The sequence below is a fragment of the Amblyomma maculatum genome, chromosome 7 (genome assembly GCF_055883805.1).
Source record: "Amblyomma maculatum isolate TAMU_Amacu chromosome 7, ASM5588380v1, whole genome shotgun sequence".
In the NCBI taxonomy this organism is placed as follows: Eukaryota; Metazoa; Arthropoda; class Arachnida; order Ixodida; family Ixodidae; genus Amblyomma; species Amblyomma maculatum.
In genome coordinates, this window is record NC_139350.1 from 39,779,306 (window position 1) to 39,789,826 (window position 10,521).

Consider the following 10,521-nt stretch of genomic DNA (forward strand, 5'->3'; position numbering starts at 1 on the left):
GTTGGTTGTTGTGACTTTTTCTTTTTTGTATATGCACTGGTATGCCATTTCATTTCTGTTTTGCACTGTTGTTTGTACTCCTTAACTCTATTATTGCTCTCAAATGCCACATGTTTGCTTCTGCTTTGCTGTTGTCTATTAGTTGTTGTACCGCCATCTGCCAAGAGATAGGGTTCCACGGATCATCAAGCTGTTATAACAGCTTTTAGTCGTGGGACCCGTCCAGGATGTTTCCTGGGCAAATAAAGAAATTAATGGCGCAGTATCTGTCATAATTCTCCGCGGTCATATGTACCAAGCAGTAAAGGAAGGGAGCAAGGTTGGAGTGAAAGAAGAGAGGGTGATAGAGCTGCCGTAGTGGAAGGCTACAATCCACAGCGCGGTAATGGCTTTTGCCTCATTGCTCTTTAGGGGTCCAAAGTGCTCTCTAGAATGTTTTTTTTTCTACCTTGAGATTACAACATTTTTACGGAACCCGCGTTGGTACGGAGTCAGTTATATTTTGAGTTACAGCGCCATTTCGCTGCGTTTACAAATCTGACAACCGGGGGAAAAACGGAAAAGTGTTTCAGGATTTCAACAAACGAAGATAGCATTGCAGAATCTCCAAAGGAGAAATGCGTGTTGCTGGTGCACATGGTACATCGCAAGCCCCTTGTATACTCCTTGTTAGTAACGCCAGCGCTGATGCCGTATAGTGAAAAATTTCTTTTCCCGACCGCTGGCGGGTGCGTTTTGATGGAAGCGAAACGCAGAGGCGTCCGTGTGATGTGCGATGTCAGCGCACGTTAAAGATCTCCAGTTGTCGAAACGTTGCTTTGGCGCTCCACAATGGCGCCTCTTTAGTATCTTCTCTCAGCCCTACCTTCCTTCTTACTCATCCTCTGCCACACGCCGCAAACACCGCCATCTTTTCACGGCGATGTATACGAAGATGCGGAGGACTGGCTGGACACCTTTGAGTGGGTCGGCCATTACAACGGCTGGAGCAACGACCGTAAGCTCCATAACGTGTTTTTGTGCTTGAAGACTCCGCCAGGACATGGTTCGAGAACCACGAGAACAATCTGACCTGAGACATTTCGCAAAAATCTCCTAGCTACTTTCCCCAACGCACACCGCTGGGAGAAAGCGGAAGCTGCGCTTCACTCCCGCAACTAGCACACTAACGAAAGCGTCCGCATGTACATGGAGGACATGACGCGCCTCTTCAAGCGTGCTGACCCCTCCATGGCCGAGGCGACAAAGCTTCGCCACCTCATGCGCGGGGTCAATCAGGAGCTGTTCGCCGGTCTGGCGCGCAGTCCACCACGTACTGTTGTCGAATTCCTCACTGAAGCGACCACCATGGAGGCGACACTCCTGCAACGAGCCCGGCAATACAATCGAGATGTAAGCACACTTGGGCCCCCTATTTCTTCGATGCCGCTAGGGAGTGACGTAGCCGTTTTACGTGACCTAATCAGGTCGATCATCAGGGAGGAATTACAAGCCCTCCAGCTGTCTCCCAGCGCGCCGTCTGCTACATCGCTGTCTGAAGTCGTCCGGGACGAGGTGCGCCTGGCATCGCAGCAGCAAGTCTCTGAGATTCCTAGACAGACTGAGGTCAGACCTACGTATGCAGCTGTCCTCTTTCAGGCACCACACCAGTCTACGGCGTGAATACCGCCACTCAAGCAGTGCAGCAGCCTGGTCTTTCCCGTGTGCCTACTCGACCAGTCTATCAGCGGCCACGGAAATGTGATGTGTGTCGTACACCGGACCGGCGGCCCCTCTGCTACCACTGTGGTGAGGCGGGTCATCTTTACAGGGCCTGCCCATATCGCCGAGTGCGACTGCGTGGCTTCGCGCCCGACGATCCTTGCCCACGGAACGGCGAACGACCATTTGAAATCGAAGCTCACCTGTCGGCTCGTCAGAGGCCTGGAACATACGGCCATTATGACTCTAGATCATCGTCTCCTCTGCGTTACCATTCCCCAAGTCCTCGCCAAGACGCCGGTTATCCTGAGCGGCGTTCTCCCAGTCCAGGTCGGGAAAACTAATTCCAGCGGTCTCCGGAGGCAAGGCCGCTCCTTTCAGGAAAACCGAAGATCCTCCGTCGCCGATACGCCGAAACGCTGACTTCTTACAGGGGCATGGTAGCGACAGCATCCGACGTGCTACCTCTGATTTGTGTGTTGCAATTGGCGGTACTGACGCTGTCGCTTTATTTGGTACATGGGCAGATTATTAGGTGATGAGCCATTCCCTCGCCCAGGACTTAAGCAAAGGTTTGACGCCGTGGTTGGGCCCTAACATTCGCACGGCTGGAGGTCACCTCATTAGCCCGGCCGGAAGGTGCACAGCCCGAATCAGCATCCGCGGTTTCGTCTACGTCGGTGAATTCGTCGTCTTGCGCGAGTGTTCGAGGGGTTTGATCCTCGGCCTTGACTTTCTACAGGCAAACGGTGCTGTGATCTACTTACACGAGGTGCGAGTCACATGTTTGACAAAGTAAGCCTTGGCACACAGTGACAGAGAAGACCCAGGAGTCAACGCTCTGTGTATTGTCGAAGACGATGTAATGCTGCCACCAGGGTCCAGTGTGGTGGTGTTAGGAACGACTGGTTTCACGACTATGAAGGTATTGCGGACAGTAACCCTTCGCTGTTGCTTGAGAAGGGAGTGGCTATTGCGCGCGGTCTTGTCGACCTGAATGACGGCTGTGCGACAGTTTTCCTGACAAATTTCACCAATGAAATTCAACATCTCGCGAAGAGAACGGCTGTCGCCTTCCTCCACGATGTAGATGGGTTGCCGACTCTGTGCCCCGTGGAGATGAATCTTCATGGCGATGCCGCAGCACACAACGCTGTTCACAAGGTTAAAGTCAACCCGGGCTTGTCACCTCATCAAAAGAACCTTCTGTCGTCCCTGCTACTTGATTTTAAAGATTGCTTCGCGACGAGCTCCAAGTCGGACGTACACCGGTAGCCAAGCATCGCATCGTCATCGATTCAGCCACGCCACCAGTTTGTCAGCGTCCATACCGTGTTTCGCCTAAAGAGCGGGAGGCTATTAGAGTGCAAGTCGATGAAATGCTTGCAGACGATGTTATACAGCCGTCAACAAGTCCGTGGGCGTCGCCGGTCGTCCTGATGAAAAAGAAAGACAACACGTTACGATTCTGCGTTAATTACAGGAAACTGAATAAGGTTACAAAAAAGGATGTGGTCCCACTACCAAGGATCGATGATGCGCTTAACCGACTCCGAGACGCCAGGTTCTTCTCTTCCTTAGATCTGAAAAGCGCATATTGTCTGATCGAGGTGGACGAGCGAGACCGCGAGAAAACAGCTTTCGTGACGCCTGACGGTCTGTACGAATTTAAGGTGCTCCCGTTTGGGCTCTGCTCTGCGCCAGCCACGTTTCAACTCATGATGGACGCTGTTTTAGCTGGTCTGAAGTGGCAGTCATGCCTTGTGTACCTGGACGACGTGGTCATCTTTTCGTCTAGTTTCGAACAATTGCAGCGATTGCGCATTGTCCTTCAAGCTCTCCAGTCTGCACAATTACCTATGAAGCCAGAGAAATGCCATTTCGCCTTCAAGGAGCCCCATTTCTTGGGAGATGCGGTCAGCGCACAAGGTGCTCTCCCAGATCCCGACAAAATTTCCGCCGTCTCCAGTTTCCCATGCCCAGCCGACAAGAACGCTCTCCGACGTTTTCTGGGCCTCTTTGTTAAAGATTTTTCTCGCCTAACTGAGCCATTGACGTTCTTGATTCGAGGTGACGCACCCTTTTTATGGGGGAGTGCCCAAGACGAAGCCTTCAAGGAACTCCGTCGCCGCCTGCAAAGTCCACGATACTAGCTCATTTCGACGAGAATGCAGACACAGATATCCACACTTACGCCAGCAATGTCGGCCTCGGAGCGATCCTCATACAGTGGCAGGATGGTGCAGAACGAGTCGTCCCCTACGCGAGCCGTACACTTTCTCGTCCGGAAAGGAACTATTCGACGACAGAAAAAAAGTGATTTGCCGTCATATGGGCTCTGAATAAGTTCCGACCGTACATCTACGGGCGACCGTTTCGTGTTGTCAATGATCATCACTCGCTATGCTGGCTAGCCATCATTAAAGATCCTTCTGCGCGGTTGGCCAGGTGAAGCCTCCGGTTACAGGAGAACGACATGACAGTCGTCTATAAGTCGGGCCGGCAGCACCAAGACGCAGACTGTTTATCACGAGCACCCGTGGAACCAGCTACGCAAGACATCACCGAAGATTGTCCTATTCTTTGTGCCGTCAGCATCTCGTATGGCGCAACTTCAACGGACCGACTCTGAGTTGTAGCCACTCATTGAGTACCTGGAGGGTATTAATGCTAGTGTACCCCGTTTGTTTCTTCGTGGGCTGCGGACCTTCACTCTACGGCGTTTAGTGGTCTACAAGCTCAACTTTGACAGCACCAGGGAGACGTTTCTGCTTGTTGTGCCATCCCAGTTACGACCCGAAATTTTGAGCGCTTGTCACGATGAACCATCCGCCGGCCACTTGGGGATAAATCGCACACTGGCAAAGATTGGACTGAAGTACTACTGGCCCAATTTATTACCATCAGTGCGTAAATACGTAGCAACATGCCGTGATTGCCAACGGCGCAAATCTCCTCCTCTGAGACCAGCTGGCTTTCTGCAGCCTATAGCACCCCAATGACCCCTTTCAAGCAAATTGGCATAGACCTCCTCGGCCCTTTTCCAAAGTCGTCCAGTGTAAAACGGGGGATTGTGGTCGCGGCGGATTACTTGACGCGGTACACTGAAACTGCGCCACTTGCAAGCGGTACTGCTGGTGAAGTCGCCGAATTCTTTGTCCACGACATAGTCCTGCGTCATGGGGCTCCTGCAGCTATCGTTACCGACCGTGGAGCTGCATTTACGGTTCGCTTCACTCAGGCTATACTGAAGCTCACGCATACCAGCCATCGACGTAGAAAAGCCTACCACCCACAGACAAATGGCTTGGTGGAACGCCTTAAAAGGACGTTGACCGACATGCTTTCCAGGTATGTCGATGTCGAGCACAAAACATGGGACCAAATTCTTCCAATACGCAACATTCGCGTATAATACCGCGCAAAAAGAAACGAAGCGGTTCACTCCGTTTGAGTTTGTCTTCGGTCGCCACGTAACCACCCCCCTGGATGCTATGCTACCCGTGGACCTCCCTGACAGTGAGAGTGAACTTGACGTCGATTTCGCCACTTATGTTCAGCGCGCGAAAGAAGCGCGGCAACTGGCCAGACAGCGTATTCACCGCCAGCAGAAGATCGATGCTGACCGCTACAACCTTGGACGCCGCTACGTTACGCCGGGCGACCATGTGTGGATCTGGACGCCCGTTCGTCGCCGCGGGCTGTCCGAAAAGTTACTGCGCCGCTACTTCGGTCCTTACCTTGTTGTCCGCCGCCTCAGCGACGTAACGTATGAAGTTGTACCAGCCTCGCCGGCTTATTCATCGCACAACGGCAAGCGCAGTGACGTTGTGCATGCGGTGCTAATGAAGCCCTACTACGAGCGAACCTCCGACTGACTTTCAGGCTGCATGTAGTCTGTCCCGTGATGCCAGACTATTGGTGTAACTTTTGAACGCTTTTTCTTCCCGCTCTTCTGTCTGACGGTACCACCGCGTCGGAGCGATGCTCCAAGGAGGGAGCAGGGACACGTGTATTAGAGCTAGAAGAAGAAGGAGCGAAATGGGACGAATTAGAGGACGTTGAAGTACCCGCCTGTTCCTGTTGCCCGCGTTCCCGATTCAGCTCTCTTGGTGCCCTCGCTCAGCGGTTACAGCAATTTTTTATTGTAACAATTACCGTTACAGTATCTGCCAGTATACTATAAAATATTGTAACTCTTTAGAAGAACTCTTCTGCATCGCGTACACCTGTACACAGCCCTTCTGTGATATCCGGTATGATGCTCATTCTCTAAAAGTGTCGAAGTAGCAATACCTACTTTATATAACTAGAATGGTTTTATAGAATTCTTCCTGGACAGTCTCTTGCTCCTAGCATCCGCCCCCTTTGAACGCGACCAGCATAGTTGTACACTGAAGCTAATGAGCGTACATTGCAGCCTACTGTCTGGCGTAACAACGGAGCCATTTCTCATCTGATCTGTACACGTTACACGGCTGCTTCGCTTTGTCGCGGCTCTAATTGGTCAACCGCCTTTGCTCTTTTACGCTGACTCGTCTGAAACAACCGCACTTGTTCTTAAAAGAAATGTCTTTTTAACTGGGATAATCATGGAATAAATGAACTGCTTATTATGGTAGACATCTTTTATGAAGTCAAATTTGGCGGCTATGCGTCTTGACCATGCGTAGCATGCGCATTACATAAGCTATCTTTTTTAAGAGATTTTTTGACACGCAGTGCCATCACAAACGCATTGCCCTTTAAACATAATTCGACAAACAGTTTTGTAGTCATTGAAGTAGTTTAACACTGCCTTGGCGTCCTCCACCAGCACAATCTTGTTGTAGTACTACAACTGTTCCATTGCCCTTCATCGTTGGCTTCGTTTTCGTGTTTTTCTGCACGTGCTGCCTCTGTGCTTGTTTGCATCTTATTGTACGACATCGGCCTCCGTTCGTTCCTGCTACCGCATTCTCTGCCCGTTGTTGTTCCCGTCATCGCAAACGAGGATACCGATCGCCGCACTGCCCGCACGGCCCCGGGTTACCCTCCGCGCTAACCTGGATAAGCAGAGAGACGGTAGAAATTTCTCCATCACGTCAAGCTTCGATTCCAAAGTGACGTGATTTCCTTCTGCCCCAAGCGCAACGGCTCATTTAAAGCAGCCTTCTCGCTTCACGTTTAAACTGGTTCGTACAAGTGAAGCGCACATCCCGCCATCGGGAGGGACGCGTGCTGCTATGGCTGATGCACCATGCCTCGTGAGTACGTACGCGTCGCTGCCTTTCCTTTGTCTCCTGAACCACACAATATTCACTTTGCTCTCCTGATCATAAGACGCCCGACTACTGTGCCGGAGTTCCCGGGATCGAATCCCGGCCTCGGCGGCTGCGTTTCAATGGAGGCGAAACGAAGTGGCGTCCATGTGCTGTGCGATGTCAGTGCACGTTAAAGATCCCCAGGTGGTCGAAATTACTCCGTAGCCCTCCACTACGGCCCCCCTTTCTCTCTATCCACTTTCACTCCCACCTTCATCCCTTCCCTTACGGCGCGGTTCAGGTGTCCACAGAGCAAGTATGACAGATACAGCGCCTTTCCCTTCCCATGAACCAACCAACCAACCAACCAACCTGATCATCATGTCCTTGACGTAGGCAAACACTCCTCTGCACCGGAGATGTTTTCCTCTTCCTTCTCTCCCGCGTCCATATCCGCAATGGTTCAATCGGTTTCAGATATCGGAAGTTTGCGAGAATGCGGGTAGTATAGCACCGGAGAACTAATAAATCTAGTTTTTAGCCGAGAGAAAGTGTACCAGTAGGACCCGCCGAAGGCTTGCGAAACGGGGACTATACACCATACGGCTGATTCCCATGTGTGCTTTAAGCCGAACACCGCTGCCGTGGTGTAGTAGTTAGGGCGCTCAACTCGTGTCCCCATGACGTTTTATAGAATTCCGGCCTCGCAAGCCGCTTTCAGCTGCAGGCAAAATTCAAGCCTTCCGTGTGATGTGCGATGCCAGTGCACCTTGAAGAAATAAAAATTAGAAGGTCTCTTAGATGTCTGGAGAATGGCGAAAGCCTACCCTTCCTATCCTATAATTTACCTCCCATCGTTAGCGTCTTGTCGGCATTCGTTGCAGTACTACATATAATTATATTTGGTTTAGAGGAAATGAAAGGCGCAGTATCTATCACACTTTCTCCTGCAAGTGTGCATTTGCACGGTACAACATCGCTCCTGTCGGTGGCGTTCCTTGGCGCGCGTTCAAATGTGGCATTGCAGATGGCAGGGACGCATTCTACTGGGACAGGGGAGGTTGGCTGTTCCTGGCCCGGATGGCGCTGGGATAGATAGGTCACCGCCGCATGCGGCGGGGCATAGCCTGCCACCGAATTTTTATCTGTTGTAGGCCGTCACTGAAAACACCACTGCATCGATGGTGGAAGATGGCTGTTGCGGCATGCGTGTTTCTCTCCCTCTTCTTTTTCTTTCTTCTCTAATTTTTCTTCTGACCGCACGAGGCAGCGGAGGTGGCTCAGCTACACAGCCAGTAACAGGCCCTTGCATTTTCTTTTCCTTCTTACAGCCACAACACCAACGACGCATCCTATCTCAACCAATCAGAACTACGCAAAAGCGGGACACACTCTGTCTATGACAGCATGAGCGATTAAAGGCTTTCCCATTGATAAATAATAATTGGTTTACTGCAAGGGAAAGGCGCAGTATCTGTGGACACCTGACCTGTTCCGAAAGGATGGAAATGAAGTTGGGAGTGTAAGTGGAAAGAGATAAGCAGAAGCCGTAGTAGAGGCCTGTGGAGTTATTTCGACAACCTGGGGATTGTTAACGTGCACTGACAGTGCACAGCACACGGAGACCTTTTAATTATGCCTGCATCCAAACGCAGCCGGCGGCGGTCGGAATCGAACGCACATCAAAGAAACCCAAGGGGTCTAAATATCCTTAGCCCTCCAAAACGGCGTCTTTCGTAGCCCGAGTCACTTTAGGACGTTGAACCTCATAAACAAACCAGACCAACGAGCTTTTATCCGAGGTAAAGGAGTTGAGGCATTCATGGAATTTTCCGCCGCGTCCGAGTACGGCTACACAAGTGTGGCTGTGCCGATAAGTAAGACGGGCGTCTTCGATGTGTAACCAGAGTAGCGTTGCAGAGTGTGGAGGAGCCTTTTCAATATCAGGTTTTATAGGCGGGAGTTACAGCAACCCTGGATTACGGAGACGCCAGAACGTTGGGCAGTTCGAAACTAAAAGGACACCGAAAAGTTACCGACTCGTCTGCGCCGGTCTACCGGCCTCCTCCCTGCTGGGCGCAGCTAATTTGCCGGGCACTTGAGACACTTTGCACGCCGTCCAACCAACGCCCGTATTTCAGCGACGCCTTGTCATGATTCGCCGCTGGCCTATTCTGTCTCTTTCTCTCTCTTCGCATGCTTCTTTCTGCGTCCCGTTATTGGCAGTAACTCTGAAATGCTGTCACATGAATAAGCTCCATAAAACTCGCATTCGTATTCTGAGACGTTTTGTTGCATGATGTACTGTGTTATCGAGGTTTACCAGAGAGGCGACAACTAGGAGTAGGTTTCCTTGTGAATAAGTATATAGCGGGTAATATAGATGAATTATATAGTATTAATGAGAGGGTGGCAGGCATCGTTATTAGGCTTAATAAGCGGTATAAACTGAAGGTTGTACAGGCCTATGCACCTACATGTAGTTATGATGACCAGGCAGTTGAAAGCTTCTATGAAGATGTAGAATCGGCAATGCGGAAAGTAAAGACGCAGTATACTGTACTAATGGGCGACTTCAATGCCAAGGTAGGGAAAAAACAGGCAGAACCAGGCAGTAGGTGACTATGGCATTGGTTCTAGGAATAGCAGGGGGGAGTTACTAGTTGAGTTTGCAGAGCGCAATAACTTAAGAATTATGAATACCTTCTTCAGCAAACGAAAGAACCGGAAATGGACATGGAAAAGTCCTAACGGGGAGACTAAAAACGAAATCGACTCCATAATGCGTTCAACCCCCGCCATTATTCAAGATGTATAGGTAATCGGGAAAGTGCGATGCAGTGACCACAGGATGGTGAGGTCCCGAATTAGCCTAAATCTGAAGAAGGAACTCAACAGATTAGTGAGAAAGAAACCCATCAACGAATTAGCGGTGGGGGAGAGGGCAGAAGAGTTCAGGATCTCGCTACAGAATAGGTATTCAGCTCTAACTGAGGATGACATTACCCTAGAGGCAAGGAACAATAATTTCAGAGATATCATTACTGAGTGCGCGGTAGAAGTAGGCGGTAGGATAGTTAGAGAGGATACCGGTAAGCTGTCTAAGGAGACGAGAGATTTGATTAAGAAACGCCAGAGTATGAAAACTTCCAATCCAACAGACCAGATCGAATTGGCCGAGATATCAAAGCTAATCAATAAGCGCAAGGTGGCCGATATAAGGAAGTATAACATGGAGAAAATTGAGCATGCTGTAAAGAACGGGGGAAGCCTTAAAGCGGTAAAGAAGAAATTGGGCATAAGCAAAAACCAGATGTATGCGGTAAGGGACAAGGCGGGCAACGTCATCACTAATATGGAAAAGATCGTCAAAGTAGCCGAGGAGTTCGATACAGATCTCTACAGTAGCCCAAGTAGTCAGGACCGTAATGAGATTGGCGGTAGGGAAAAACAGTCAGACGTTCCACCAGTGACGAAGGACGAGGTCCAGAAAGCACTAGAAACTATGAAAAGGGGGAAATCAGCTGGAGAGGATCAGATAACTACAGATTTGCTGAAGGACGGGGGGGATATCGTG